The sequence below is a fragment of the Ictidomys tridecemlineatus genome, chromosome 8 (genome assembly GCF_052094955.1).
Source record: "Ictidomys tridecemlineatus isolate mIctTri1 chromosome 8, mIctTri1.hap1, whole genome shotgun sequence".
NCBI lineage: Eukaryota > Metazoa > Chordata > Mammalia > Rodentia > Sciuridae > Ictidomys > Ictidomys tridecemlineatus.
The window spans coordinates 4,264,548-4,289,514 of record NC_135484.1 but is presented as its reverse complement, the minus strand read 5'-3'; positions in this window follow the sequence as shown (position 1 = coordinate 4,289,514).

Here is a 24,967-nt window from a genome sequence, read left to right as displayed (position 1 = left end):
CGGCACACACCTTCAAGACCTGACATTTCGTGTGTCACATCAGAGTCAAGTGCTCAAGTTCCGGGAAGAGCAGGCCATTCCGGGGGAGGTCGGCAGGAAGAGCAGGGTGTATGGGGCATGTCTACTCGAGGTCCGTGGTCACTGGACCCGCTATCACCGCCCACTGGAAACCACTGGAAGGTTCTGTCCCCAGCGGGGCCCAGTGGTGCTGCTTCCTTCAGCAATGGGCAGCGGGGAGGGAGGGGTGCCTCTGGGGTTGTTGGTGGCTCTGAGTGGCCCCCCTGGGGCAGTGGTCTTCCCTGTAGGCAGGTACAGGATGGGTGCACACACCATGCTCACCCAGCAGCGGAAGGTGTGGCTGCTCAGGGAAGCCTGGGCAAAACGGAGACCCCAAGTCACACTTCTGCTTTTAAACCTTGGGCTCTAACCTACCACAAATGGACACTACTCACTGGAGAAATCCAGAAAGAAGATTTTTCTTGGGCAAAATTTATCTCCTCTCTGCCTTTTTTACTTGGGCAAAATTTATCTCCTTTCTCCCAACTTTTTGCTGTAACAGAAACTGTTAAAATACATTGTTGAAAACTAGAAAAGAAAGACAAGAAAAATGGGAAAACAAAATACATTTCTACTACACAGAGATTACCACCTTAATATGTTAAACTATATTAAAACCCAACAGCTGCACATTCTCTCACTCTGTCTTATGTTTCCTGTTGTAATAACTAAATGTCATGGACTAGGTAATTCAGAAGAAGAAAAGACTATTCTGCTTATGGTCCTGGAGAGCGAGAAGTCCAAGGCCAGGGGCTGCCCGTGCTGAGGGGCTCCCTGCAGGTGGGGTGTTGAGCTGGTGGGGCGAATCCCGTGGCAGAGACGAACCGACTGAGTTTTGTAACAGAGCCCTCTCCAGATACCCTGCTAACCATCGTCCACTGATTGAGTAATCCACCAGTGGGTACTCCAGTCACTTCTCAGTGATCTTCCCTGTTTGCTCACTACCTCACAGTGGACACAGTGGGCAGTGGACTGCAGCATGGGTCACAGGGCGTTCTCCATAGCACATGCGTAGGCACTGTTAATGCAGGTGAGTTAATACTGCCTATTTTACTTTGTATCTCTTCCCATTCCCTTTCTAATTTCCCATTTCAAGAAATTTTCATCCTATTTAAAACATACATTATTTTCAAATGTCTTCAATGATCCGAAACTTGCCTTTTATATCTAGTTTATTCAAACATTGTCCAAGTAGATCTTGTACCTCATCTGGGTATTCGTTTTATGTTGATGACTCCACCTCTTTTTAATTTTACTTCATTTATTCACATATTTGTTTATTTGTTAGTTCTAGGGATTGAACCAGGGGTGCTTTACCACTGAGTTGCATCCCAAGTCATTTTTATTTATTTTTTATTTGGAGATGGGGTTTTGCCAAGTTGCTTAGGGCCTTGCTAAGTGGATGAGGCTGGCTTTGAACTTGTGGTCCTCCTGCCCCGGCTTCCCCAGTTGCTGGAATTACAGGTGTGCATCATGGTGGCCAAATCTTTTTTTTTTTTTTATTATAGTGACTTATTGAAGAAACAGAAACCAGGTCTTGTATGCAATCTGGTAAAATAACTTCCACTGATAGAGCTGTAGGCATGCTGTGGTGTGATCACTCCTCTCCTTGGGATGAAGGAAGAGGAGAGGGGACCGTGAAGAGGGGCATCCAGGGTCTGGATAGCTATTTCCTAGAATCTGTGGACACAGTGAACTAATATCCAAATCACGGCGATGCCTTGTGCTTGCAGCTGAAAGATGGCAGCAACGGGCACGATCTGCTCTTCCACCAACGGCAGGTGCACAGCTCTTCATACTGGCTGTGGCCACTGAGAACAAGGGGAGATGTCGGGGGACCAAGGTGTGGACCAGAGGAGGTGGATGTTCGCTTCACAGGAAGTAGTCAGTAGCCAGTTCCAGTGAGGAAGTTTCTAAGGAGCCAGCTTTGAACATCCTCTGGCAGATGTCACAGCGTTGCAGTGGAAGATGCTCCTCCGTACCCTCCCTCCCTCTCCCTCCCCTCCCAGGCCTGGTGGATCTCAGGATGCCTGCTGCCAGGTGGGAACAGCCAGGTGTGGAAGAAAGGATGGCACCTCACCTTGGCAGGACGCCCACCTGTGGCCAGCAGGCAGGAAGCAGCTTTGGTGAGTGGTGAAATCTAGAGCCTTTATTATTATAGTTTGGCTAGAGATAAGATCGACTTTTGTGACTTCAATTTATAAAACTATTTATCTAGGGGGGATCAGAAATGCAAGAACTCTCCCTGGAGTTATTTCATCAAGGCTAGTGGGAGGAATTTTTAAAATTCTTGGTGATTGTACCCTATCATACTTCCTTTGTTGAAAGCACTAATTATAGACAAATAGCTGCTCTCATCTCCTTGAAAAATAATGAGAAAATGGAAAGTTTCCTTTAAAATGCTTCACTTTATATGCATGTGTCCCCTGGTGGTAAATGCCTCCTCTGAGAGTGAGCCTACTAACTGAAGCTATTAATTTTCATTGTCATCATGCAAGCTGATATTTGTGCAGCACGTGAGAGTTTACAGGGAACTTTCATATTCCTGGTGTCTTTTGCCACACTGTTACTGACTGCTTCTTCTCCATATTCGGGGTGGCATCTGCATTATCTCAGGAATTCTGTGTCTTCTTAACACTTTTACGGAGTGGCCTTCCAAGGCCATAAGTATTTAGAAAATAGTTCCAAAACTAGGGCTGCATCATTATTTTCAGAAACAAAAGAGCTCATTGTACTTGCTTATTTAGAAAGAAGTTTACTTCACCGGTTGGGTATCATTTGGTCATGAGTCTAAGGAAAAATATCACTAACCCTAAAGTACAAATAAAAATCACGAAAGAACCACAAGAGGCCACATAGACCAGGAGGCATTCAATCAGGGAAATAATTGTCTCTTTAATTCAGCGTATTTCCTGATCTGCCCTCTGCAAATGAAGAGAGACGAAGTGAAAGAAACGAGGGTGATTGGCAGCTGCGGGTTTTAATGGGCAACATGTGATATCCATGGAGCAGCAGTTTTCCGTGGGCATGTAAAGAGCGAAGCAAGGTACGAATTCTGGGAGAATAAAGCAGCTTTTGATAATTATCTCTCTCTTCCTCACAGACGTAAATGGCAGGGAAGTTCACTGTCAGCATTAGAAGCAGTTTAAGAAAAGCGACTGGCGTCTCTCTCTTGACAGAAGACACTCGGTGGAGTGTGGAGGAATGGGATGGGGTCAGCCTGTTACACACTTCAGAAGAGGGAGTCCAGCGTTCTTCATTATAAAGAGGTTCACTTCAGACAAGTGCATTCCTCCAGGAACTCAACTGGGAGAGTCCAAGGCAAGAGCTATGGAAGAGCACCCCTCCGGCAAGAACAGACTGGCAGCTGGACGGTGCCTCCACCATACCCTACAGAGCGTCTGCAAAGCCCTGCGCTTGCACCCCTGCTGGGAGACAGGCGGATACCTCTGCAGCGGTGGCTGGTGTGAAGGATCAGGAGTGGAAAGGCACGCTGGAGACCTGAGGCTTGTTAACAGTGAGTTGTGGCTTAACGTCCTCCTTCACATAAGCACACCACATTTCTAGATAGAAAGCTTAGTACTCAATTAGCGACCATTTTACACCTGGAGTCTAAAGCGTATTCCCTTATGAAACTCTAAGACTTCAGCGTTATTTTCCATCTAGGTTATTACCAGTTTCACACCCACAGCCCACAGAATCATTGCACACAGAACGAAACTCGTGATTAGTAATCAGACTAATTCAGAGTCCATAGGTTTCTGTGATCATGCTACTTTCTCAACAAGAGGGAGATCCATTTTCTCCCCAATGGGGTTTGTCTTGGAGCCTGTCTTGGCCAGCAGAGGATGTCAGAACTGATGGAAGGTGACTCAGGGCGCTCAACTAGGAATCAAGCCACCTTGCCCTGGCCGGGCCACGCAGTCCTCAGGAGATGACCTTAAACACGTGAAGAAGGCACACTCCCAGGCGGGGGAGATAGGTGTGCCCTGCGTATTTTCAAGAGAATTAGTATCTAGTGATTTAAAATGACAAGAAAGTTATGAGTTTATTTCCAGGAAAACAATGATGGTGCATGGCATATTTTAAGTAAAATAATAAAGCTATAAACCATCATTTTTTTGTTACAGAGATCTAATATCTAGATAAATACAAAAGTTTGAAGAAGACATCAGAATACCAATAGTGGCTGTATCTAAGTCGTAAGATAGCAAATGGTTTTGAATTTTCATGTCTCACTTAGCTTTATTTTCTAAATCCTCTTCCAAGTAGCAAGCGTTATTCAAAAATAAAAGCTACAAATTATAAAAACGCAGCTTCATGTCGGTTGTTGCAGGCATTTTACTTACTCATCCTATTCTCAATTGTTTTACATGATGCAAAAAGCTAACGTGCACTTTCTCCACACGGCCCGGCTCTGGTTGTGCCTGGTGGTTATGTGTTCTCTCGGGGGTCCATAAGTGCTTTCGGCATGTGGCTGGGTGAGGGATGTAGAAATCTGTTTACTAAACTGAAGAAGAACTACAGGTTGCCTGCTGCCTTGACAGACACTCCCTCTTGCCCTGACTCCGCAGTCCTTCCGCGGTGACATCTCAGATCTTCACCAGCACATCCCCGTGTTTACCGCCATTGCTGCCCAGCCCCAAGCCCACTGGTCTCAATTTACAAGTGTACATAGTCTATGCAGTTCTCAGAGTTACTTTTTAATATTTTATTTTATAAAGAAGACTTCAGAAGGAAAAATAAACTGTGCAAAGCCTTCTTCTTTTTTTTTAAGACCATCTTCCAATATCCAAAGATTTTCTATTGAATATTCCCCACCTGAAAGTGGATCACTGCTGGCATGAGCTCATTGTTCCCAGAGAACATCGTCTTCCTTTTCCTTCTTGGCTTCTCTTTCCCCTCCTCTTCTCTTGCCTACCTTTGGGACACACACCTCCATGAAGGATGTCATTTTAGGGACTACGTTTCTAAAAGACAGAATTTAATTAAAGATATTCTGGAACAAAATGGGGCGCCTCTCCTTTTTTATTGCACCAATGGAGACTAAGAAATGCCAAGGTCTTGCTATTTGGAGACACCAAGGAGTCAGTGAGAAGGGTCCTGTGCTCTTGCCATCACAATCCTGTTACTTACCAGAAGCCCTTTATTGATTAGACAGCAATGACCCAGTAGCTCCTAGAACACATTTGTTATGTCAGTGTGGCCAAAAAACATTGAAACTGACCCAAAATGTTCTAAAATGTGCTTGTGCATAGAAAGATCTATAACTCATAATGAAAGTCACCTTTTCTGAGCACATGTCTCCATTCTATTTGGATGGCTAGCAAGATCACAACAGGCATATTTCATCTAAAGTACACACGCAATGTTTTATGATTAGTGAAAAAGATCAACAGAACCTACGAGATTTAAAAATCAGTAGTGATGAGCACTTACAAATGTAATAGCCACAGGACCAGCAAATACAAAAATGAGGATCCCAAAACAGTGAGAGAAAAGGTCAATCTCCAGACTTGCTGTAAGAACGACAGTTGATAGAGCAAGAGAAGCAAAGGAAGCCAACAGGAGAGGGCTGTGAGCTTCAGCTTGATGTCCGTGAGTCAGTCACAACCGAGCCTCACGATTTAGAAAAACGTTCTCCAACAAAGACCTAAAGCAAAATTATACCAGTCCTCACTGGTGGAATGATAAGGGATATGCTTTAAATATAGGAAAATAATCCCAGTAGGAAGAACGAAGATATACTAAAAATCATGAATAAACAAAAATAAAGGTAAATGTGAAAATAAGAATAAACAAATAACTATTCTATAAAATATAGGGATGAAGCTTGTGTGTGTGTGTGTGTGTGTGTGTGTGTGTGTGTGTGTGTTTGCAAGAGTGTGTGTGAGTCCATCCTGAGAAAAATACCATTTTAAATTTCAGGCTAAAGTCCCTCACCAATGAGTATGAATACTGAAATTATTATTTTAGCAAATAAATTCCAAAAAATGTAGCAATAAGATAACACATATTGAGCAAGTTTGAAGTATTTCAGCAATAATAGGTTGATTTGACACTAGAAAAATAATTAATAAATAAATTACACTCATGCAGAAAAAGTATTAGATATATTTTGACATCCATTAATTATTTAAAATAAACCAAACAAACAAAAACTCATACCAATGTGGGAAGAGAGGAGAAATGTGTGCCTTGATAAATGTGTTTTAGCTGGCTCACTGTAACCAAAATACACAACAAGAACAACAAGAGAGGAGGGAGTATTTATTTGGGGCTCACCATTTTAGAGGTCTCAGTCCTTAGATGGCCAGATTCACTGCTCTGTGCCCAAGGTGAGGGACATCATGAGGGAAGGGCCCAACAGAGAAAAACTGATGAGCTCATGGCAGGGAGAGAGAGAGAGAGAGAGAGAGAGAGAGAGAGAGAGGAGACACAGGAAGAGCAACCCCTCTGGGCACACACCAGTGACCCACCTCCTCCAGCCATACCCCACCTGCCTACAGTCACTGCCTGGTCAGTCCATTCAAGCTAGAATGGACCGATCAGCTCACAGCCCTCACCATACAAACAATGCACCTCTAACTCTTCTGCACTAATAGGAGCTTTCGTGGGACATCCAAACCATAACAAATTGGTACACAAAATATCCTGTGCGACCAAAGCATGATCACACACACCTATTTCTAGCTACGGGGGTAGCTGAGGCAGGAGGATCACAAATCTGAAGCCAGTCTGGGTAACAGAGATTGACCCTGTCTTAAAGAAAATAAATAAATAAAACGTCCTCTGGAATGCAGCTCAGTGGCAGAGTGCCCCTGGGCTCAATACCTGGTATTGCACGTTGAAAACAAAAGAAAACAAAAACCCACATCGTTTCATCTTATCCCGTGGTGAAATACTATCCATGTTTCCACAGGTCAGGAACATAACTGATTTTTTGCTATTGCTACATTTATTCAACATTGACCTTAAATACGAGTCAGGGTAATTTAAAAGGAAAACAAATAATCAGTATGTGGCTCAGAAAGGAAAGGTCATTAGTATGGCTAGCTACATTAGCACTATAAAACAGAAATCTAATGTGAGCCACATAGGTAATTTTAAATTTTCTAGGAGCAACATTTGTAAAAACTTAGACAAATTAATAAATGTGACATTCATGCACGATAGAGACATAAGTAGAAACACATTGAAAATTGCTATAGAAACAGGTCCTTACATAAGTAGAAACTCTCTACATGTTTTAAGTCCTACTGGGCTTCTGTACAGATAGGGGAGTTATGCAGTAAATAACTCTGGAAAAACCCAACAGTCTATATGAAATTGAAATTCTATTCTTATTTTACCCCATAAGTAAAAATCAATTCTATATGTGGCAACAAGTTACAATGCAAAAGGCAAACTTTCCCAGATGTAAATTCCAACATAGAATTGATATGATTTCAATATTTGTGTCCTCAAATTCACATATTGACATCCTAACCCCCACTATGATGAGGTGGGTTTTCTAGTGCATGATTACTCCAAGAGGGCTCTGCCCTTATAACAGAAGTCTTAAAAAGACCACCATGTGAGGTCACAGCCAGAAGTCACTATCTATGAGCCAGAAAATGGTGACCTGTCAGACATCAAATCAGTCTCACTCTTGGCTTCCTGGCTTCCAGACTGGGAAATAATTTTTTGTTTGTTGAGAAGATGCCCAATTTATGGTTTTTATTATAACAAGAAGTCCTGATGATCATGGGGTAGGAAAACAAATCTTAGAACATCATACAATAAGCATCAACCATGAGGGAAAAGACATTCTGTGACATCTACAGATATCTTTGCATCAAAAGATACCATAGAGTTAGAAGCCACAGGGTCTAGTGGAAAATGTTTACCATAACTGAAACAGTTAACATCCAGAACGTCAAAAGGCTTTCCATGAATCACAAGGGAAGATGAAACCCCCAGGCGAGAAAAGGGCAGATACCTTGCAGTAGTCCCACGGAAGCAAGGCAAATTCAAAAGACAGACAGTTGCCGGGGATGGTGGTGCACACTGGTAATCCCAGCAGCGCAGAAGGCTGAGACGGGAGGACTGCAAGTTCAAAGCCGGCCTCAGCCACTCAGCAAGGTCCTAAGCAACTTAGGAAGACCCTGCCTCAAATTAAAACAAAACAAAAGGCTGGGGATGTGGCACAGTGGTAAAGTGCCCCTGGGTTCAATCTCCTGTACCAAAACAAACAAATAAATAGATACAGATAAAAAGTTGTTCCACCTCTGTCATCGCAGCAAGGCAGATGAAAACCTCGACAAGACAACACTTTGCTCTGGACACACTGACAAGCTCTCCTACCCTCACCTTCCTCCCCTCGGGAATGACTTGCCCTGACGGTCCATTTCCTCAGCTTCGGAAACTTCACAGAACTCCCTGAAGAAGTTATTATTGGCGTGATGGACCAAAGTGGACAGAACTTTTATGACAGCCTTCCTACTCAGTAGCACAGTATGACTTTGGGCATTTTCAAATTAATGTCAATGAAATATTAAGTTTCCTTTTTAAAAGGAGTTAGATTTTACAAAATTTTTCAGGTTACCTGAACATATTTATGTTTAAGTCAAACAGCATCTTTCTAATTATTCATTTTTCTACTCATTTTTGGTCTGTAGGAAGGCTATTTATATGTGTATGACTTACAGTTGGTTAATACTACTCGATGCATTTACTAATTATTAAAATTTGCATGAGGTTTTGGGTTTGATTTTTTTTTCTATAGCCACCACCCACCTGAGTGTGGTCCCAAATTAAGATACTGAGTATGAATTATGCAATGAACTTCAAAGAATCGGTATGAAAAGGAGAGGGAATAACTGCTGTTTTGATGAATTTTGTACCTGGTACATGTTGAAGTGATGATAACATTTCAGACCAGAGGAGCAAGGCAGAACCAGCCCCAGGCCTGCACTGGGCTCGGCAAGGATGGAAGGGCAGGAATCCCAAGGCTTGGACTCTAAAGCCCCTCGCAGTTCCCACCTGGGGGGTACTTCAGCTTTCAGGAGTGGCAGGGGACACGCAGGTGTAGGGAGAGGACGGGGCTGGGATTTAGGCAGGGCCTAGAAATGGTCCTTAAACCACCTCGATTCATTGAACAACGTTTGTTTTGTAATTCGATATTTGGAACATCAAAGTCTCCATGTAGCAGGGATTTTTGCTGAATAGGAAATCCCCCGTTCTTGGAAGCTTTTGGATAAGTATTGCCAAGTCACTTATTATCCAGTACTGAGGTGAGGAGGGGTTGGCCTACATCACGGCTGAGTCAGCACCCTACTTTCCCCCACACTGCCATCTTTCAGAGTGAGGGAAGAGGGGATTCAGAGGCAAGTTGAAATACCAAGTCTGAGTGAGCTCTTCTGCGGAATGCCGTTACCACCACCTCCGAGTTCTCATGCTTCATTTTTTCCTGTGCTTAGATCCTGCTGAAATCCTTTGGTAATTAAAGGACGTTCCTATTAAATATAGGGGATTATTTACAAAGTCAAGAAATAGGAGCATTGCATGCAGGGCCATGGGGTCCCTGTCATCAGGCCCCAGGGTCACCCTGGCCCCACCGCAGACCTCGCCAGGGCACCCATCTGAGGCTGAAGGTTTCTCTGTTCTCCTTCACGTTCAAGGGCTTCCAGGGAGCTGTCCTCAGTGCCTGCGGACCCCAGCCTCCAGGGATGGATGAACTCCGGAGCGCACCTGTCCCTCTCCCCGCTCCCTGGAGAACAGGAGCTGCTCTTTCTAAGAGGCTGCAATCTGAAGGCCGCTCCTACAGCAGCTACCGGACTGCAGTTCACCAATCTCAAGGACTGTATTTGCTTTTGTCAGAACCCAGGCCTCTCTGAACCTCCTCAGGGCCCTGGAATCTTGGTTCTGGCATTTTGGAGGCCCCAGTCAAGGCGGCATCTCTAGGGAGGGGTGTCTGGCGAGGTGTGCAGGCCTGCAGCCTGCCTGGCTCTCCTGGGCAGTTTGGTGTCAGTGTGTGCACGAGGGCCATGAGCCGCAGGCTTCCCCACTTCTGCTGACCTGCTCCGTCCAAGGGAGCTGGCTCTGCTGCCCATCGCCCCACAGCTGCCTGCACATTGCCCAAGCTTCTTCCCTCTCTGCCTGGACTCCTAGAAACTGTCTTTCAGGGAAGGTTAAGATGAGGAAGCTCCCAGACTCCGCCCCTCTTCTCTGGAGGTGGTCCTCAGCTGAGAGGGAGCTGTGCTCCTGAGGGCTGGGAGAAGGCTTGGCCGGGAGCCCAGGTCGCCAGGGTCTTCTCTGCAGTCCACCCTCTCTTCCATGCTTCTCTCACTGGCCCTTGAGCCTTGGTGCCTTGTCACTCTGGGCACAGGATCTTCTCCCAGGATTTCCTGGTCCCTTGCAGATTGGCTTCCCAGTATAAATGGCCCTGACATTGTCTGTCAGTGAAAACGGTTTTGGAACAAGCTGAGTGGCTTTGGAGATTTCCTGGCCCTGGCATGGTCACTCCAGCCTGCACACTGCCTTTCTGTCTTCCAGTCTGGCCTGTTCGGATGTCAGCTTTGAGGGGTTTTATTGCCAGACAGAGTGGGATCCTTCTCAGGGGGCTTCTTTCTTGGCATGCATTGAAATGTAAATGGCACTGCACTAGTGTTTCCCAAATTGAGGGACACCAAACACAAATGTCCAAGGAGATGCTAATGGGATTCTAAAAAGAAAAGAAAAAAAAAATCTGAAGTTAAATGAGTTTGGGAAACACCACATAGCCTTGGAGAATTATCATGCATATTAGCACATTAAAGAATCTGTGAAGTCCTTCAGTGAAGAATTCCATTATTTTGTGTCACTGAGACTTGCCAAGTTTATTTGGTCACAGACCCTTCTTTCCTGATAGGCTCTCATTAGCATTTCGTGGGACACTGCTACTCTGTGTAGCTCAGTTTGGGAGACACAGGGATATGACTTTCTCATGGCCACTGCCTAATCCCTGCTTAGATAGTCAAGACAAGACTTATTTTTGTTTCTTTGTGGTTGGCTTTTTATTCAGAACCATTTTATACTTTAGAGACCAGTTTTACCAGTGAGACTTCAACTGTGAGCATTCTGTTGAACCACCGCAACTTTCTCGAAAGTTCCATTCACTTTGAGCCACTGCGTTCTGACCCTGTCTTTCATATGGCGCCTTCTAAGACTGGCCTGGGAAGATTCCCCCTCAGAATGGAGGTCCGTTTCCTCACTCATCTCCTGCTTCTGTTCTTGGCCCCCCGGGACCTCCTGTGTCTCCGGGCTTTGGCATGCCTGTCTTCCTGGTCCATTTTCATCTGTCTGGACTGACGCTGCCTCGCTTGTCTCCATGGAAGCAGGTTTGACTTCAGTGAACAAACACCAAAGTGGGGAGCAAAGTGCCTTTGGCGTTTCTTATCTGGATGTTGAAGGAACCGTCCAGGGAATCTGTGGCCCTCGCTCAGATAAGTTCTACTTTAAACCTTTCATTTAATGTAGAGGCCAATGAAGCCCAATGAGATTCGGATGTGGCTCAAGTTTGTGCAAAAAGTCTGTAGCAGTATTTATGGGTACGCTGAAATTTATGTCATTTATCTGATCTTGTCTTAAGAACCTTTGGGCAGATGCAGAGAGAAAGCACATCAAGGGTCAGAGACGAGCACAACCATTATCCACTCCTGTTCCTGTCTGAACCCATTCCCTGCAAAGCAGGCTCACCCCACCTTGGCTGCACTGATTGAATATGCCTCCTGACATGGATTCTGAAGCTGCCAGGCATAAATGCAGGGGAGACATAGGTGTGGATATTGCAGGTTGGGACTGAGGACCCTGTTCATCCTGGGCTCTAAGGATTTACAGATCACAGATGAACAGGATCATAGTAGTCGCTTCACCAATGCCCAGAGCAAATGCACAATCACATAAAATTTTCAGTCTTCTGGTAACTTGAAAAAGAGTTAAAGCTGAAGTCTCCCCAGGTCTCACGTCATTCACCTATGGGATCCGCCTGTCTGCAGTGCGGAGCCACAGTCCACTCCCTGGACAGCTGGGAGAGGCACAGGGGGGCTTCCCTGCATAGGAAAGATGGAGGTTTGTTAAAGGTTTCATGAATGCGCTGCCTGCCAGGGACCCAGAAGCAATAGAAGAGCCACAACTTTGAATTGCAGAGTATGAGTTAAGAAGTAGAATTTGGGGCTGGGGTTGTGGCTCAGTGGTAGAGCACTTGCCTAGCATGTATGAGGTACCAGATTTGATTCTCAGCACTGTATATAAATAAATAAAAATAATAAATGTCCATTAAAACTAAAAAATGTCTAAAAAAAGAAGTCAAATTTCGAACCTTCTGATCACAGTACTTCTGTAGCTACTGTTATGATACTCAAAATCATCAGGAGTTCCAAGGTTTGATGGTCTCCAAAACCACCAAAGGTCTCTAGTGCCTTTCTTTTGGGACTGCAGAGGGTCACAAGAGGCCTTCTCTTTCTCTAGTCCAGCCTCAGCCTGTGGAGGAAGGGCCTCCTGCCAACCTGCTGGTGGAGGACCCTTGGACAATTCCCAGGAGACGTTCTCTGCTCCTCTCTGCCCCGGACCTTCCTGGAGTGGGGTGGTCTGTTTTGATGGTGGAACATCACCCGGCTCACACCCCTCGTCTTTGCTGGTCTCAGTTCACCACAGAGAATTGCCAGATGATCCACCTCAGGGGACTGCTCCCTTCCTCCCTACCTCCTGGGGCCACAGGTCCTGAGGGTTCCTTGGGGGCCACTGACACCCTGGCCCTGTGCCCTGCATTTCTGTCCTTGCCAAGGGGGAGAACACGCAGGGGACGCTGCTCCTGGCCACAGGCAAGTCCCTGTGTTTCACATGCCTTGTGAGGCTGGGAAGGTCACCAGACCTGCTTGCTTGACTTTCTATGGAAATATCGGCCCCTGCCAGGTTTTGGCTCAGGGAACTTTCAAACACATGGGCCACTATTATGATGGTACCCCAAAACCTCACGTGTGAGACAAGGCAGGAGCTTTCAAACACATGGGCCACTGTTATGGTGGTACCCCAAAACCTCACGTGTGAGACAAGGCAGGAATGTTCAGAGGAGAAATGATTATGTTGTGAGCGTCTTGACCCAATCAGTGAACCAATCCCCTGATAGGGATTAACTGGGTGGGGTGTCGCTGGAGGGGGTGAAATGGGGGCATGGATTTGGGGTATATATATTTGTGTCGGGTCAGTGGAATCTGCTTCCTGATCCACCTGTGAGCTGCTTCCCTCTGCCACACTTTTCTGCCATAAAGTCCTGCCTCATCTCCAGCCCTAAGAAATGGAGCCTGGTATCTATGACTTGAGACCTCTGAAACCTTGAGCCCCCAAATAGACATTTCCTCCTCCACAATTGGTTTGGTCAGGTCTTTAAGTCACACAGTGGAAAAACTGACTAAAACAGCCAGACAGGTCATTGATGCTTGAGTATCAACCTTGCCCCAGGTGGGCTGGATGCTCTCTTGCACGTAGAGATGCTCTCCTTTCTTTCTGAAGTCCTAGGCACTCGGTGGATTCGCACTGAGAACAGAAACCCTGGGGGTCACTTAGAGAAGTGTAAGTAGTGAATCAGGGTGGACTGTGGACAGCGCATGGAGGGGGAAAACCTGAGGCAGCAGTGGGGACCAAGCCCTCCCAGGGAGGGTCTTGCCTGCTGTGGGCAGTTTCAATGGTGCTGAGGTTTGGGAGACTGCAGCTGTGCGGAAGGTGGGTGCTGAGCACTGACATGACGAGAGACACACTTTGGCAAGATGTCACCTTGCTGCAAGAACTAAAGGGAGAACACCAGTAGGAGTTCTTGTAGTGACTTACACCCAGGCGTGCATGCCTGCACACACACACACACACACACACACACACACACACACACACCACATACACACCACATTTCAAAGTCAACCTAGTTCACAGAACCAACGGGAGTGAAAGCTGACTAAAAGGAGAGGAGGTAGAAGGATGAGTCTTCTGGGTCCCCAGCTGAAGCGCCTGAGTGATGTGCCAGAGGTGTGCCTTTCAAAAATCAACAACTGCGGAAGGAGAGATGAGATTTGACAGGATGATGACTGACAGTTTGTTCCAAAGCCATTGAGTCTGAAGTGCGGGACCCTGTGAGCCCATTCCCCCTTTCAGCTATGTGGAGCTGGAGTTCAAGATGGGCTTGTGCTGCAGGTGGACTGGAGAGAATGGCAGCTGAGAGTCCTGGGAATGGGGAGCCTGGCCAGGGGCAGGGTTCCACGCGATGCAGCTGAGGGTCTCCTGCTACCCACACCCACCTGGGATCTCCATGCCATACTCAGTTCCTCCTGGCCCACGCCTAGGCTGTAGCAGTGGTGCATGAGCACTAGCTACGCATTCGTCTGCCCTTGGTTCTTTGGCAGGGCTGCCGGCCACAGGATCCTTGCATTTGCTGCCCGCCCCCCTTCCGGAAAGTTTCAGCCACCCTGCCATAGGCTGAACCTCCCCACCCAGCCAGCGTTTTCTCGCCATTAGGAGCTCAGCTCCAACTCTCCTGCTGCTCAGCTCCTGCTCTAGGTCTTGCTCCTTCCCTTCCTGAATTGCAGTTATTTTGTACTTATGGTTACAGAAAATCTCAGATATAAGAAAGTTGAAAAAATGGTATGTTAAACTCTCGTGTACCCAACCTGGAGCAATAGCAACACTCAATTTGAGGTGATTCTCTTCTATCCCCCTTCTTGGCTTTTGTCTGAGTATTTTAAAACAAATTATGTCAAATCCTGCCTTTTTTTTCTCCAAAATTTAGTCTCTCTCTCTCTCTCTCTCTCTCTCTCTCTCTCTCTCTCTCACACACACACACACACACACACACACACACTGTGACATTATTGCCTAGCAACTGGACAAAAATGTTGGCTGCCCAGTTCGTATTTAATGCCCCTGAGAAACTAGTTGTTAAAATCACTACATTTCTTTTATGTTTCCATTCTTTCTTTTTTTGATTGTTCTGCTGGAGAAACCAAATCATTTGTTCTGTGGATTGGATCAGCTGCTGTCTCATGGTACGTTGTAACTAACCGAGTGCACAGGATAAGAGATCCCTGAGCCTTCTTCCATCTCATCATCAAGCCATAATATAGAGTCGATCCACTTTTTGAGGTTACTGGGTTCTGGTGGGGTCAATTGGATCTATCCGTTTTGGAAGTTTCTCAACACACGTTAGCTAATTATTTTCACTTTCAATGAAATTGCTGCCCAAGGGCCTTTTGTCAGTAGGATTGCAAAAGTGGGGATTTTCTAATCCTATCAATCTATCTTCATCAGCCACATTTTTTTTCCATAAAGAAAAACGTTTTATTATAGAAAATAAGATCATCCTGAGAGGAGCTAGAACACAGAAAGGCAGAGTCCATGCTTAACTCCTGCCCCCTCGTCCTTCCTGAACCGCGGTGGCTGTGGACACCCCTGACACAGATTGTCTTGCTCAATGCCTGGGATCCAAATCTCTGCACGGCTCCCTTTGTTCTATGACATGATCCTGATGCCTCCTTGCTCCTGAAAGACTGTGAGGTGCAGGCTCTTGTCCTGTTTGCCTCAGATAAGAATAGACATTTCTCCCCGCACCCTGGCTCCTTTGAGACCACTATCCTGAAGCTAGGGGTGCCTAGGCTGTGACACGTGTGACCAGCAAAGAATGTAGGGTCATGCTACCTCTTCCAACCAATTTTTAAGATCTTCTTCTCTTGAATTTTATATTTTATTTCATTTTTAATGACCTGGCAAATATTTGTTGGTACCAATAAGAGCAAATTAAAAATTTGTTTCATCATAAAAATAATCATTTCAAAATGACAATACTAATATTATTACAAAAATTAAGACTAGTGTGTGCCACTTAAAATTCATAGACATCATGCCCCTGTGTCCTCAAACACCTCAATGTGTGTTTTATGAGAAAATGGATGTTTTTATAGGAACATACTTAAATTTTCAAAATTTAAAACTAGTTACATATCTACCTTTGAGCTCACATTAAAATTTCAATATTCTTAATAAATGCATAAAACAGCACTTGAGAGAATTCTAAACTTACCCTGTAAAAACTCATCAAAATTAAGAAATTCTCCATTTAATAAATGACATATATGAAAAACTTCTAGCTGATATTATACTTAGTGGTGAGTTACTAAATAATTTCTCTCCAAAATTTTCTGACAACTTTCTGTTGTTCTTTTAGCAGAACACACACACACATACACACACAAACACACACACACACATACACACAAACATACACACACTATTGCTTATTAAGGAAGATTGTGGAATAAAAGATGGTCAACACAGTGGTATGATTTGGTAACTACAACTTGGACATCCCTAATTACAAAATCCAAAATTAGAAATGCTACAGAATCTGGGATTTCTTTTCATGCTCCCATGCTAAATGAAAATTCCACTCTTTGCTTCATGGTCCCTATGCAGAACCCTCGAGAAAGGTCTAGCATTACTTCAGGCAAAGTGCCCAAGGCGAATGTGGAACGTACGTAAATTTCAAGTTTAGGCTGGACTCCATCCACTCATGGGACAGCTCATTTGTGTATTCAAATATTCCAATAATATCCAAGAAATTCCAAAATACAAAATACTTCTAGTCCTAAGCGTTTTAAAGAGGGAATATTCAGCCTGTCAAAAAATAATAAGAATGTCATATATAATAAAAAAAGAATCAATAAAACAAAACAAAAAAATTAACCCAGTTACCTTGGAACTACAAAAATAAATAAATATTTTCAATTTTTTTGATAAAAAAGGAAAAGAAGAATCTAATATGAGGTCCAGTGTCTGGCTGCTGCAGTCTATCCTCTAGTCCTGTCACATGTTTTTTTTTTTTTTTTTTTGGTTTGGTTTGATTTTTAAATAAAATTTTACCCAGGCTTTATAATTATCTGCTCAAGTATTAGTTCCACTAGTTGGAAGTTCTGATTATTACCCATCTGTCATTGGGACAGGTTCCTGAGACTGTGTATCCCAAGGTAAGAGCATATGTAGTTTGGCTAGGCTAGGTTCACTTGTAAATACTATACTCCCCTGATTATTTTATTAATAATTGTCTCTTCCCTTAAACTCTAAGCCCCATATTAATAAGGGCCTCATTTACTTTCCTTCAAGGTGTTCTTCCAGTAAGAACAAGTAAAATAACAATAAGATAGTATTTTCTATAAAATTGATACTAAGACAATGGAGAGAGGACAGGGTTTTGTTTCATTTTATTTTTTTGTTAGAATATTATATATATATATATATATATATATTGAATAATAAACAATTTTGATATTATGATAAAGAAGACATTTTTTTAATTCTACATTGTGAAACCAACCAGCTGCTTTTTAATAGATGAATGGATAAGGAAACTGTGGTAATATCCACAATGGAATATTACTCAGCAATAGAGAATAAAATCATGGCACTTGCAGGTAAATGGGTGGAGTTGGAGAAGATCATGCTAAGTAAAATAAGTCAATCCCAAGAAACCCAAGGCCAAATGTTTTCTCTGATGTGTGGATGCTGATCCCTAATGGGGGTGAGGGGGCTGGGAGGAATGGAGGAACTCTGGATAGGGCAAAGGGGAGGAATGTGAAGGGAGAAGGCATGGAGACAGGAAGGATGGTGGAATGCGATGGACATGCTTACCCCAAGCACACGTATAAGGACACAAATGGTGTGACTCTGTGTACAACCAGAGACATGAAAGTTGTGTTCCGTTTATGTATAATGAATTGAAATGCATTCTGCTGTCATGTACAACTAATTAGAACAAATAAATACATTAATTAAAAATGCAAATTAGTTTGTAGTGACAAAGTGGATCAGTGGTCACGAGTGAGGGGCAGGGAGGGCGAGTGTGAGAGATCATGAAGGAACAAGAGGGAACCACAGAAAGGGATGCACACGTCCTTCATCTTGATTTGAGGGATTTGGAAGTGCATCTCTCTGTCAAAGTTCACCAAATTGTCCACTTACATATGTGCTGTTCATTACATATCAGTCACACCTGAAGAAACACGGAAAGAAGGAAGGTCATAAAAGAAGGCTAGGACCGGCCACCAGGGTGTCCTACCCAAACCCGATGGCTTCACTGGTGACTGGGGCGGCTCCAGCGGGCGCTTTGCTGGGGAACCCTGGTGAGACATGAGAACAAGTCAGTAGCAATGCTGCCACATCCACGTGGGTTATTACTGTTTTGTATTCATGGCCAAATTATTTTAAAGATCAATACATATTTTTGTGTATACGTGTATATTTTTTATAACCGTTCCTTCTTCAAAAAGTCCTTTCAATGTGGGATTTTGTGACAAGATGTCCTATCCATCTTTACAGTCCCCTCTCTGCTCACAGTGAGACTCCCCCACAGCGCTGTTAAACTGCTAAGAGGCTTCTCCAGTCACTGCTGTTATTATCAAATTAACATGAGCAGCGCCAGGAGGAGGGCGGGGGCGAGATGGATGGTGTGGGGACTCTTCTCAGATGTCTTTTATGAGGCACAGTTTGAAGAAAAGAATAGATTTCAATCTTAGGAACTGCTAATCTGACTTCCTCTCCTCCTACTCACCAACGTCAAAGTTATCATTGAAGTGTTCAAGAGTAAGGAAGCAAGTGCTGCAGCTGAAATTCACTGCCTCACGTGGCAGGGTGGTGGTGCAGAGTGAGCAGGGAGCTAGAGGCTCACCTGGCCAGGCAGAGGCAGAGAGCCTGCAGACACACATCTGGCAAACCAGTAGGAGAGATTCCAAGTGTCCAGATTTTACCCCAAACCATGATTTCTATCACATGCAAGCAAAAGGGAAGAGATGGATTTGGTCTGATGACTGAAATGAGAGGTGTTGCTGGGTGCTAGGAGGGCACTGAGGTTACAGCCCACTACATTCCAGGGGTCTCTGCTGCACTGGTTTCTTTATAAACCCCAGACGGAGAAGGAGCTTAGTTTACAGGCACACAATTGATGTTTAGAGAATTTCAATTAGTTGAACAAATTCAAAGGATTGTTAAATATCAAAACCAAGATTCAAACTTAACATTTCATTATAACTTTTTATATAAGTTCTATGTTCTGTGGGCATTTGAGTTCTATTGCTATGAACATAGTGAACGTGTGTGCGTGTGTGTGCACATGTATGTTCATTTTTGCAGCATACAGTTCAGAAGTGGAATTGATGAACAGGAAGATAAGTGACTTGACTGATATTGCCAGGGAATCATTATAATCAGTTAAGAGTCTTAACACCCCACCTCTGTAGCGCAGGGTGCCAGGTTTCCAATGTCCTAGAGAATGTAGATATTTTCTGGCATGTTTTTCTACTAAACAATTATGTTCTTTTGTTAATTGCTACTTCATATGATTTTATTTTTATTTTTTTTACAGTAGTGAGTAGTAAGACCAATGCCTATTAGGCCACCTGATATTCTCTTTTAGGAAACGTATACTCACTTTCTAAACACAGGCTTAAGGATTTTTTGCATTATTATGTGTTGGCTAAGTTTTCTTACAGATGGCTGGGAGTCTGTATATTCTGGGTATATGTTCTTTGCTGAATAGAGTCTATATATTCTGGGTGTATGTTCTTTCTAAATAAATGTATTGTGGGCATCTTTCAGTTTGTCTTACAGTTTTCCTTAGGGGTCTTTTGATGAGCAGACATTTTCAATTTTGATGCAGTCCACTTTGCCCATTTTCCCTTTGTGCTACAGATATTTGCATCATGTTCAACAATGTCTTCCACATTCCTATTACTATTACCATTCTAGAAAATTATTCAAAGATATCTAATGCTTCACCTTTGGTGTTTAGATGTACAATCATTCTGAAATTGATTTTGCCACTTGGTGTGAGGTAGGGATTAACATTCGTTTCAACTCTATGACTGTGCAAGAGTTCCAGAAGAGTTTATTTGAAAACTCTGCATTTTATCCTTCACTTTAGTTTTATATTGTTAAAATTCCAGGGTATGAGCTGTCTCTGGATTTCCTGTTACCTTGTTTATTTATCTGTTGTTTCATCAATAAAACACTATCTTAGTTATTTTCTTGATATTCTGTAAAAGGTTTTCACATTTCCTACCAATGCACCAGCTTTGTGTTTCCAGTTTATCTTGTAGGTTGCTGGAGGTTTTTGCTGCACGTAAACTTGAATCAGCTGTGATTCAGCTTTAGAACTCCTGATTGCTAACCCTGTCTGAGCTCCTACAGTTGTTCTTCTTAGAGCTTCCTGGTGATTTCCCCACATCCCCCGGAAGTCACTTTTGACCAGCACCGGGGGACTTCTTCACCCTCTATATGTACAGATTGGTTTTCAAATAACTCAACTGGGCCATATGGAGATTTTTGGAGATTCTCTGCTCTGTGACCTCTTCCTGTCTTTCCTGTCTGAAATTGGCTTTGCAAGTTCTAGACTCCTCAGCCTCCCCAACACCCTGTCTCCTCACTGCAAAAAGATTTCCAAGCTCTGTTCTGGGTCCTTCTGCTGCATTTGCGGAATTTCTTCTTGTTGAAAGCATAAGGAATACCAGGACTTACTCCATGTGTTTTCTTTCTCCCAAAGACCAGTCAGAACTGCCTATTCCTCAATGTCTGAAAGCAGTTGTTTTTAATTGCTGGTTTCTAGATGTCAACAATGGGCAGTTACCTCAGGATTATCTACCTCTGGGCCAAAACCACAATTCTAACTATATCCATTTTGAGTTTGCATGAACTACATGCATTCATCATCCATTGTCTAATCTGATTTATCATGCCCATTCATGTTCTTAGAAACTTACTAGCAGCCAACAGAAAATAACTTGCTTTGATAATGTTAGTCAGTTTGATCCAGAGCATAGTAGCGTGGATATATTAATGTCAGAAATGTGATGTTCACCTGTTCCTAGCACCAGTGTGAAGGAAATCTCTCTTAGTGATTGCATGTGTACAGCTTATGATATCAATTCTTAGTTTCCCTTTAGATGAAAAAGAATTTTCAAATAAAACTGCATCCTTCAATCCATAATTGTAAATCAGAGAGTTGTAATGTAACCATGAAGCCTAGATAATATTAATATTAGAAATAAAATACAGCCATCTAATAAAAACATAACATACTCATACAATGTAAACCCTGTATTAAATAATAAATTCATGTACATTTGGAATTTTCCGAGGATATTGAATTTAGTTCTGTTTTCCATACATATAGCCAATGAACATTCCCTTTATAGCAAATCAAAATTAAGTAACCTTTGAAATATTGTCTGATTGTCACAGAAATACAACACCCTTTCTCCAAATATTCATAAATTTAGTGTTCTTTAGCTAATGATACTTTTTTTTAATGACTGTAATACTTAAGTGCAGAAAGATTCATAGTATGAATGTGTTAAAATAATTTCTTTTAAAAATCACCTGATTACAAGGATTTCTTTAATTGTACAAGTTCTGAAAAGTGTCACGGGTGAATGTTGATGTTCAAGTCATTGTTTCAATAACTCGGTGTCTGGGCCAGGCACGGTGGAGCAAGTCTGCAATCCCAGAAGCTTGGGAAGCTGAGACAGGAGGATCACAAATCCAAAGCCAGCCTCAGCAAAAAAGTGAAGTACAAGTGAAGTGCTAAGCAACTCAATGAGACCCTGTCTCTAAATAAAATACAAAATAGGGCTGGGGATGTGGCTCAGTGGCCAAGTGCCCCTGAGTTCAATCCCAGGGACAAAAAAAAAAAAAAAAAAAAGTATGTGTATGGTAAGAGGAGGATACACTAAGAAAACTAAGGAATTTGTATATTCATTTTTTTTTCTCCTATATATTGAATGAACATTTAAAGGGTTACCATCTAGTTTAAATAATATTATTTAAAAGCTTAACTATGAAGAATTACAGGTCTTCAATCCTATATATTGTGTGTATATTGTACTTTTATTTATTTTTTTTAGTTGTTGGTGGACCTTTATTTTATATGTGGTGCCAAGAATCAAAACCAGGGCTTCACACATGCTAGGCAAGTGCTCTATCACCAAGCCACAACCCCAGCCCCTATATTGTGCTTTTATATGGCAAGAATATTGCACTATTGAAGACATTAAAAATAGGGAATATTCTTATGCTATTTCATAGATCTTTGAGCCCTTGTTATTTTATTCAAATATGTGTATATATATATATATATATATATATATATATATATTTGAGTAATACATGTATAGTTGTTTTATATATATGTGTATATGTGTGTGTATACTTGTTCTCTAATCTGCAATATGTCTGAACACAATATTAGAGTGATTATAATTAGCATTTAACCACATCACTATCAAAGTATCAAATAATCTGAACAATGTGAAGAGGTGATTTTTAACATTTTTAAGATTTGTGTGATCATTTAAGAAATTTTGCTTGTCATTATTCAATAATTTGACTAAATTATGAGAATCATGAAGAGACAGCTCCTATTTCACATACTTTTAGTAGTCTGTATTCTCCATATATGTCCGAATTGTATGGAGTGATAAAAATTAAACCAGATTCTTAATCCACGTGCTTTGACAGGGCCAGCAGCACTTGGAGAGATCTTGTGCAGCACAGGCATTTAGCACAGAGGCTTATAGCTCAAAACGTCTCTGTGCAAACATTCATACAGCCTGCCATTTGCCAAGGGAAATACTTTTGTGAGGCTCATTAATTTAATTGGTCCCTGTCATCTAGTTAAAAAGGAGAAGAGAAGAGCATTTTCTGACAAAGCCAAAGATGGTTCAAAGTCCTATTAGAGTGTGCAGCACTTCAGGAAGGTTCAAGTTGGGAAGGAAACTGAGTTCAGCATTTTGTACCACCTGCTTCTCTTTCACCCTCCCAATCTCTCCAATGGTGAATCATAAAATGTCTAACTGAAAAGGAATCAACCTTTAAATATTAAAAGCTTGCACTAATGGATCTCCTCCTTTTAAGTGCATGTAAATATATATTTTGTCTCTGAACAAATAAATGCAGTTTGTATTAATTCTACTGTGACTGTCTCCCTTACATCTCTCCAAGCTCCTATTCTAAGAATTAATGAGGTCATCTCTCTCCCCCCCTCTTTCCCTCCCTCCCACCACTGAGATCTTCTGCACATTCACATGTTTCCTTCCTTACTCTTCTCCATTCCCTTAGGGTACTTCCCTGCACACAGCCCCTCCTCCTGACCTTGACAGAAAGAGACCAGGGAGCCCTACTTGACCAGCTCCTCCCTGCTCCTGGCCCGTGTGTTAATGGCACATGCCTTTTGGAAATGGCTGCTTGGATGCTTCCAAGATGGCACTCCTGACGTCTGCCTCTAGGCAGGAAGAGCTCCAGTTCATGTTCTGTGCTGTGTTAATCACTCCACTCATAGGATTCGAAAACCCTTCCCACAAAGTCTGAAACTACCTTTGCCCAGATAGTTTTGCTTCAAGACCAAATTTCCTGACAGGGACCCACAGCCACCTTCAGGGTAGGAGGGCTCTCTCCTGTTCTGCTTCTGAATCATGATCCTTCTTGCTTTGTGTTTTGTTTTCTTTTGTCCAACAGTCACGTCTCCGGGAACAGGGTCAGTAAACTCTAACCCATGGTTCACATTCCAACTTGTATTTATGTTTGCACTGTCCACAGGTTAAGAATGCTTCTGACATAAACAGTTGAAAAAAAGACCCCAAAGAATAATTCACATTCAAATAGTATGAAACTTAAACTTCAGGGGAAACACAACCGTGATCATGGGTTTAGATATTTCTTGTGGCTCCTTCCATGTTGTAATGGCAGAAGGAACTAGTTATGACAGAGAGTGGATGGCCTACAGACCCTAAATCATTACCATCAGGCCCTTTGCACCAAAGCTTGCTGAACCTTGACCTAGTGAATTTCCAGAACCTAGAAATGTGAGAGATTTCTGGCAAGTTCTTTGTGGTGGTTCCTTGTGGTATGGAGGACCAAGAAATATCCATGGTTCAAATGGGATTAAAAATGTGGAAATGGCTGCTTGGATGCTTCCAAGATGACACTCCTTACATCTGCCTCTAGGTACCAAGAGATAGAATTCCGAAGTACCTGCTCTGTGATGCACTTACCCAGCACCATGTCACTCCCCTCCTGGAGATGAGTGTGGTTCACCACATAATGTATGTGTCTTGCTCTCACAGGTTGATAAACTTGAAGTGCTTTAGTTCATCCATCCATATAAGGAAGTCTTTGAAATATATAAATTCTCCTGTTCCAAGATTCCAACTTTATAATTCTACTGACAATGAGAAACAACTTACAAAACTGAAAGGTTCAAACCAGTTGTCGGATTCAAGTTGAAAGCATTTGAGGAAAAAAACATTGTTTTGTCCCAGCTAAACCTGTCACGCCATGAGATTTTTATCTCTACAATGTCCCTTCCACCCCAAGTTACCTGGAGCCTTTAAGCAGGAAACCTCAATCTTTGGAAAGCCCCGGAACTCCGTGTGGCTCAGACAGGAACTGGATGGGATGGCTCCTCCGTGACTTCCCGCCTCTCAGTGATGATTCCTGATGGGGAGAAGGAGGCCCCTAAACCTTGCACATGCGTGGTTCACTCTCTAGTTCTATTAACCAAGAGTTCACGTTCTATCTTTTAAATTAGTGAAAACTGTGCCAAGTCAGCAATACTGTTTTGGTTAACTCTTGCAGGTCATGAGAGAAGTTTTCTTTGCATTCCCAATGTCTTTTTCCCCAAGCAAAAAGGCACTGTGTTCCTCTGGACATTCAAGTTGTGCCCTATTACAAGCCACCTGCAGATTTTTCCAATCGGTAAACAAGTGCTGCCTTTGAAAGGGCACTGTTGAGTCACCCCTTAATAAACTGTCATCCACAGGTGTTCCCTGCTTTGTTTAAGGGGCTCTTGACGATACACCTGCATGGC